The following is an 8,334-nucleotide window of genomic DNA, read 5'->3' as shown; positions in this document are numbered from 1 at the left end:
AGAAAAGAGACAATTTTACTAGCATGTTAAAAGAGCTTGTTTCTGGCGGACTGTCTTGGGGTTATCTGGTCAGAGGTGGAGGAATCGAGAATAAGGTCTGTGCCTTGAAAAATCCCAACCGTGAGGGAGGAGAGAAAGTTGGCCCAACACAATTTACAGTAAATGCAATGCAGGAGCAAGGAGCAGCCCATCCTGGGGTTCTCTGATGGTGAGGTAGTGGTCAGCCACAGGGGAGTCACTAGACCTAGCAGTAGCAGCTAGAACCAAAGCAGGCTAGAGGTTGAGAGACTATAACATAGCAATGCTGAGCAAGGAAAAGCAAGATGTGGGATGTGGGACCAGGGAAGCAGGCAGCCACAGGAAGCACTTTGGCCACAGGACACAGGCAGCCCAGGCCTCAAGCAGGAGACCAGCAAGCGGTCAGGATTAAGCAGTTGCAGGTCAGTATGGGCTGGAACAGCCAGGAAAGAAGAGACGGGAGGAATAGGAAGCCCTCCGTTGGGCCTTGCGAGACAGGGAGAACCTGTGGAGGCAGGCATTCCAGGTGCGTGGAACTGCAGGTGCAAAGGGGAGTTCTGGCTGGGCTCCAGGATTCAGAGGCGCCAGGCAGGTGGGTCCCTCTCTCATGAGCTTCCTAGAGCAAATGTCTTTCCCTCCCCTAACCTCACTCTCCTCCTCTGTAGAATGGGACCACCTTGGCCCCACAGGGTGCTTCTGAGTTTGAACTATGACAACAGACATCCCCCATGAGTGTCATGGCATGTTCATTCACTGGGGCTGCCATAACAAAGTATCACAGGCTGTGGGGATTAAAGAGAAATAATTTCCTCGCTATTCTGAAGGTCGCAATCTGAGAGCGAGGTGTCAGCAGGTTGGTTTCTTGAGGCCTCACTCCTTAATTTGTAGATGGATGTCTTCCACCTGTGTCTTCACATGGCTTTCCCTCTGTGCATGTCTGTGTCCTAATGTCTTGTAAGGACACCAGTCATATTGGATTAGGGCTCACCATTATGACCTCATGTTCTGTGTTCAAATTCAGTCACATTCTGAGGTACTGAGAGTCAGGACTTCTTCATGTGAATTGCAGGGGGTGGAGACACAATTCAGTCCATAACACAGGGTCGCAGTGACATGAAGGGCAATTGGTGTGAGGCATCAAAGACCAAGAGGCCCTGTGAGGGGACCTCGAATACTATGGCATCAGGGTTTGGTGGGCCATGGAGGTGAGTCAGCAGAAGGGATATCTCTGAGGTCAGGGGTGCCTTCCTAGTGCACATTTTTTCCTCAAAGAGACGGCAGAGTTGGGGGTTTGGAGAAGCATAGACACGACAGTACTGGGAAGAGTCCCCATCACAAAGAGGCAGCAAAAACCCCATCCAGCCAGGTCAGCTCACTTCTTTCTCCAGACAAACACCTATCACACTCAGCAGAGCCGGAAGAGCCTCAGCGACACGCAGACATCCTGCCCCATTTTACTGATGAGGAAACTGAGGTCTGGGCGGGGGCTTGGACCACTCAAGTCTCCCAGCACGTAAATGGAAGAGTCCAGACTGGGCCTGGGTCTTCTCCCTCCCAGTTTATTTATTTGACATTTTAATTTATTCAGCACTCACTATGCCCTGTGCACCGTTCTAGGAGCTGTTAAATCAAACAGGCAAAGATCTCTGCCCTCATGAGGTCATGATTAGTGAGGAGAGAGAGACCTTTCCACAATAAAGACTATATGGTATATCGAATGGCAATAACAGCTATGGTAAGAAGAAGGAGGGTAGGAATATGAGGAGGGGGACATTTGCAATTTTATATCTTTTGTATCAGGTGGCCGTGGAAGGCTTTACTGAGAAGATACTATTTGAGCAGAGATGTGAAGGAGCAAACCAGGGTCGTAGTGAGAGGAAGAATATTCTAGAAAGAGAGAATAACAAAAACGAAGGCCTAGAGCCAAGGCTACTTGGCATGCCTAAGACCAGCAAGGAGGCCAGGGGGGCTGAGGCCAAGTGAGTGAGTGCAGAGAACAGCAAGAGATGGGCTCAGAGAGCCCATGGGTAGGGGCGAGGCGGGAGGGGATGATAAGTGTGTGTATTATATATAATATCATTTTACGCGTACACGTGCACACGCACGCATGCGCATGCGCGCATGCACACACACACACACATATATAGAGAGAAGATGCAAATGTGGTGAACTGTTAACATTTGGAGAATTCGGGTAAAGGATAGGAAGGGATTCTTTATACTACTTTGCCACTTTTCTGCGTACGTCTGAAATTATGTCAAAATAAAAAGTTAAAAGTAAAACAGGACACCATAAAGAAAGTGGAAAGACAAGACCAAACGGGGAGAAGGTATTTGTGACGCATAACCAACAAAGGATCGCCATCTAGAGTACGTAAAGGACTTTCATGAGTTCTCAAGAAAGACAACCCAACAGAAAAATGGACACACATCTCACATGGAACTTACGGGAACAGCCCGAAACATACAGTGAGATGTCCAGCCTCGTCAGGAAGCGACGAGTATACATCAGTCAAAGGTAAGCGCTGCTGAAGATGTGGAGCAGATGAGCACACATCCACTGCGGATGGGGCTGTAAACTGCTGCCGCCACTTTGGGAAACATTGGGCAGTATCTAATTGGGTTGATACTACATGTCCCCGGTGCCCCAGCAAATCTAGGTGTCTGTATACCCTGGAAAGACTGCTGCCCACAAGTGCCAGGAGGTCTGTCCAGAAAGAATGGTCATAGCCACCTGAACAGGAACCACGGAACCCTCCCCGTGCCACCTTCCTTGGATGAGAATTCAGAATCATTGCGTTACGGTTGGGGAAATTGAGGCATGGAGTGGAAAAGAAGCTGCCCGAAACACGATGTGGGCTCTGAGGGAGGGTCGGAGGTCTGCACGGCAGGGAAGGGGTGAGGGGAAGAGAGAAATGGGAAGAGGGGAGGGGAGAGGAGGAAAAGGATAAGGGAGAAGAGGGGAGGAAGCTCTCCTGGTCTCACCGGGTGGACTGGAAGCCGGAGCAGAAGGATCCCCAATGTATCTCTTTTCTCCCAGCCACCATCCAGGCTCCTGGAGCTTCGGGAGGGGATTCTGAGTTAGCTGCCCCAACATTTGTCCCAGAAAGAGGTTCCCACGGGAGGAGCAAAGAAGAATCTGCCCAGTGACTCAGCATCCCTCCTCCCTCCGGGGTGTCCCAGGCTCTCCAGCAACCCTGACAGCACTGGGTACTTTCTCCCTAGGAGAGGCTTGAGCACAACAGGTGTGCAAATATGCAAGAAAGCCAGGGGCCTCTGGGCCTGTACATGAAAGTAGAACCCCTCCCTAGCTCCCGAAGGCCACTCAGCCAGCAGGTGGCGCCAAGGCCATAGTGGTGTGCCAACGGCCCAGCAGATGTGCAATCACGTTTTTTGTTTTTTGTTTATTTGTTTGTTTGTTTTTGCTCAGGACCAGGTTTAATTCTTGGGCAAGTGTCTGTGAATGGAAAGGGAACAACAGAGGATTTAGCGCACGCCCTCCCTCCACCACCCCTTAGGACAAACTGCCTGGTTCAGGCCGCTGAAAGGGAGGGTGGCCAGGCTAGATGGGGCCTCCTGAATTGCCCGGTGCCAGGCAGTGAGCATTGGCATAGCCAAACGTGGCAGAACTTTGAGACATCCTGGCCTTTACAGTGAGAGCCTGGAGATAGGGTAGCCCCTTGGGAGGTAGGTACCAAACCCGCTGGGTCAGGGCTGAGGTCACCTGCGGAATGCTGGGATGCCAGGGCCTTCCTAGCCAAAATCTCTGTCTGTGGGTAGTGTGGCAACTTGTGTCCACATTACTGGTTCTGTAACATCAGGTGTGTGTCCCCATCGGACCAGTGGGGCCACAGTCTTTCACCACTCTACTTGACTTGCATAGGCCACTTGGGCAAGGGCTAAGTGTTCCTGGAGTACTGTGCCCCCTCGTGACCACCCCCTTACAGCAAGGGGTAAGCTGAGGCCTCAGAAAGGCAGAGGCTTGCCCAAGGGCCCACCGGGCTTCTTCTTCATAATTCCCTGGCTCTTATGAAAGTTTTCTGCTTCAACCATCTTCTCAGAGAAGTGTGGAAGCCACAGGGACATTCAGAAGGAGCCGTAAGTTGCAGCTGCCTGTGGCGCTGGCTGGGTAAACCACTATGGAGCAGAACCACTTAGCTGAATGGGCTCTCTTGCCTCCTGCGAGTGGATGTCACTTCTTGCTCCCTGCATCCTCTGGGTGCCCTCCAGAGCCTCACCCACCCCCCTGCCCCAACCGCAGGCCCCAGGGTCTAGTCACATGCTGTGTGAGTGCTGGAGAAAGTCCCCGTCGGACTCCTGGGATCCTGCCCCTGTCCTCTGAGGCTGAGCTCCCGCAGGCTGAGAGCAGAAGGCAGAGCAGCACGGTGGATGCCACTACCCCAGGTTGGGATCCCAGCACCTCCCAGCACGTCCACTTACTGTCTCTGTGCCTGGGCCCAGTTCTTAACCTTCTAAGGCCTGAGTTTCCTCACCTGCAACATAAGGTTCAGGGGAGTCCCCCGGTCAGAACCTAGAGGGGTGCGAGCTCCACATTTGCTAACAGTCTCAGCGGTATATCCTGAGCCATCACTGCTCTAAAAGCCACCAGGCCTGAGGCTTCCTCTGCGTCAGTGCTGGCCCAGGTCCTCCACCCGCCTTGGCTTTGACCCTCTCCCCACCCTCACAAGGTAAGAGTTGTTATCTCTGCTTTACGTGAGGACACAGCATCCCAGAGAGATTGACTAAAAACCAGCGGGGAAGTGGCGCAAGTGGGATTTGAACCCAAGTTTATGGTGAAACTGAGGTGGGGCTCACATGGCTGTACCCCAGAGCTGCTCTGGGTCAATGATCGAGCGCAAACTATTAAAGGATTTTTATGTAGCTATAGCAGAGCTTGACCATTTGAACTCGTACTCTGTAAAGTCTACCTGTCAAAAAAACCTCACTTCGCTTTCTTTGACTTGAGAGCCCCCTACCTGAGAACCCAGGCCTGACTATTCCTTTCCAACCTCAAACCTTCAGATGTGTCATAGAGTCTTACGATTTGATGGAATCATAAAGGCTACATGGTCTGTCCTCACCTCTCTCTAATGGATACCAGAATTCCTACATCGGCTGCAACATTACGTTGCAGGTAACAGAAAAGTCCACTCAAACTAGCTTACACAGTAACCTCCACTTGCAGGCAAGGTGTGACCCGGCAGCTCAGTGATGTCATAAGGATCACGCTCTCCACTCTGCCTTCCGTGGTGCTGATCTAAGGGGCCTGCCTCGCATCCCAAGATGTCTTCTCTGTCATATCTAGCCACGCTTCCTTGTTTATTTCCAGGAGGAGAGAGAGTGCCTGGCATTCCCACCAAAAGTTCTGAGATGTGTGCTAAGTGGACTGGCTTAATCACATATGCACCCTGGACAATCACCGGTGGTGGTGAGGAAACCGAAGGCTCCAGCTGACTTGAGTCGAATGTCCCTTCCCCAGATCCTCAAAGGGAAATTGAGGCCTGATTGGGAGGCAGAGCGGGAAGGGGAAATGAATGCCGTAGAGGCCAGGCATCAGATGGCCCCTGCAGTTTGGTCTCCTGCAATTTCCCTGCCAAGTGGTTGTCCGGACTCAGTTCAGTGTCTCCTAGGCCACCTCCAGCCATTGTCAGGAGGCCTTTCTTGTTGACGTGTCTCCCCCAGGAGTCCTATCTTAGGTCCTGGCTTCATCTGCTGAGGCCCCAAGAACAAGGTGGTTCTCTTGTGTCTGGCAGCTTTTTGGAGTCAGAGTAGGGAATCGAGGTCCCCTTGTCACAGTTCTCCTCCAGGTAAAGCTCCCTAGTTTCTCACTGTTCTACATAGGATTCAGCTGCATAATATAGGACACGTTTCCTAACTTTTCCAGGCTTCATTTTCCTCGTCTGCCAAAGCTAGGGACAATCTGAGCTTCTCAAACTGGTGGGGAGCCAGGTAATGGGTATTGGCAAAATCCCCAAAGAAACATTCTATAGCATTTAAAGTCCTGATTTTAGTGGAGGTTTTTCCCCCGATGGATATTTGAAATATTTTACTGTAGACAACTCAACAATACAAGGACAAATAACCCAATTTAAAAATGCACGAAGGACCTGAATAGACATTTTCTCCAAAGAAAATATCCAAATAGATAACAAGCTCATGAAAAGATACTCCATAGGGAAATGCAAATCAAAACCACAATGGACTAGCACTTCACACCCACTAGAATGGCTATAATAAAGAAGAGAGACATAGCAAATGATGGCAAAGATGTGGAAGTGTTGGAACCCTCACAGATCACTGGTGGAAATGTTATAGGCTTTTTCCAAAATAGTTTGGCAAGTCCTCAAAAACTTAAACATAGTTACCATATGACCCAGAAATTCCATTTCTAGGTATATATATCTATATCTATATGTGTATTATCTATCTATCTATCTATCTATCTATCTATCTATCTATCTATCTATCTATCATCATTATTATCTATCAATCATCATCATCTTTCTATCATCGATCATCTATGTATCTATCATCATCATTACCTATTATTCATCTAACAATCAATCATTTATATAGCCAAGATAACCGAAAACATATGTTTACACAAAAACTTGTATATTGTTATTCATAGTGACACTTTTCCTAATAGCAAAAAAAACTCATTTTTGTCTATCAGCTGGTGAATGGATAAACAAAATGTGGTCTATCCATACAGTGGAATGTTATTCAGCCATGAAAGGAATGGAGTACTGATTCATGCCACAACATTGAACTTTGAAAACATGCTAAGTGAATGAAGCCAGACACAAAGTGACACATAATACATGATTTCATTCATATAAAATATAAAATATCCAGAATAAGCAAATCCATAAAGACAGAAAGTAGATTAGTAGTTGCCAGCGGCAAAGAGGAGGGGAAAATGACGAGTGACCGCTAATGGGCACAAGATGTCTTTTTAGGATGATAAAAACGTTCTGATTTGTACACTTTAAAAAAGTGAATTTTGTCTACGGCCATGCCACCCTGAACGTGCCTGATCTCGGAAGCTAGGCAGGGTCAGGCCCGGTTAGTACTTGGATGGGAGACCACCTAGGAAGACCAGATGCTGAAGGCGTTAAAAAAAAAAAAGTGAATTTTATAAAATCACCCCAGTTGAGAACCATTGCTTAACTGCTGCCTAGAATTGCACCGTGTACACCCACCATCTTTCCTTATCCACATTCTGTGTGATGGACACACGACCAGCTGCAGTAGAACCCTCATTCTTTGGCTAAGAACCTATGATGAACATAATCAACCACCCATAAATGGATGTGTGCTCCAGAAAGCAGTAGCAGTATTCCATGGGTGGACACGCCATGATTTCTCTAAACGACAGCCTCTTGAAATATATTTAGGTCGTTTTTGGTTTTTCACCATTAAACATCATGCCTGTGTGGATTTTAAGATGAGACTTGGGCTTTGAAGACCTGTTGGACCTAAGGAGGACTGCTTTGTCCTCTGCCTCCTCTCTCTACTTGTGGCTCTGACCTTCCCAGCTCTACCTTTAGCTTTCGGAGGAAGTGCCATGAGCTGCTCTGGGCCTTGGTTTCCCCACCGGTGGGCTTCGGTGGGAACGCCCTTAGTTGCTCTCTTCCGTTTGCCCAGTTTCTGAGTCTCCTTTAGGAGAACAGGAGCCCCACAGCGAAGGGTGGGCTGGAAAGTGAACAGGCAGATCCCAGTAATGAGGAAATGGGAGCCCTTGAGAGGAGGATGGTCCCCCTCTAAGCTGCTGCCGGGGCTGCCTTTTCCACAACTGGGAATCCTCACCCCATCCCGTCCTGGACAGCATCCCAGCCTTGCCTGCAGGGACCAGCCAGGGGGAGGGGGTATAGTGAGGCTCTCCTGGAGAGGCTGCTGCCATCACAGCCACGAGGGACTGTGACCCATGAATTGTCAGATCTTATGATGTTTTTGAAGTCAGGCATCCAGATTTTTTAAAGGGTGACAACCAATTTTTTAAAATCTATGGGACACTGTGAATGTCAACCCGAGCACGGCCTCAGATTGGACTAACTCTTTGTGCACTTGGCTAAGGAACTGCCATTTACAGAATTTACATTGTGGGCAGTTGTTTGGGGCTCAAACCAGAAGAGCCAGGCAGAGACAGCACAGAGTCCTGGCCTGTCAGAGCTGGAGGCGGCCTCCTCATGGCACAGGTGGGATGCTGAGGACCAGAGCGAAAGAACTTGCCCAACATCACACAGGCCTCCTGCCTCACTCCGAGGCCCTGGCCTGTTGCCCAAACCTCCTTGCCTCTTAACCAATGATATTT

The sequence above is a fragment of the Pteropus medius genome, unplaced genomic scaffold (assembly GCF_902729225.1).
Source record: "Pteropus medius unplaced genomic scaffold, Ma_sr-lr_union100, whole genome shotgun sequence".
In the NCBI taxonomy this organism is placed as follows: domain Eukaryota; kingdom Metazoa; phylum Chordata; class Mammalia; order Chiroptera; family Pteropodidae; genus Pteropus; species Pteropus medius.
Note: the sequence above shows the minus strand (reverse complement) of the source record.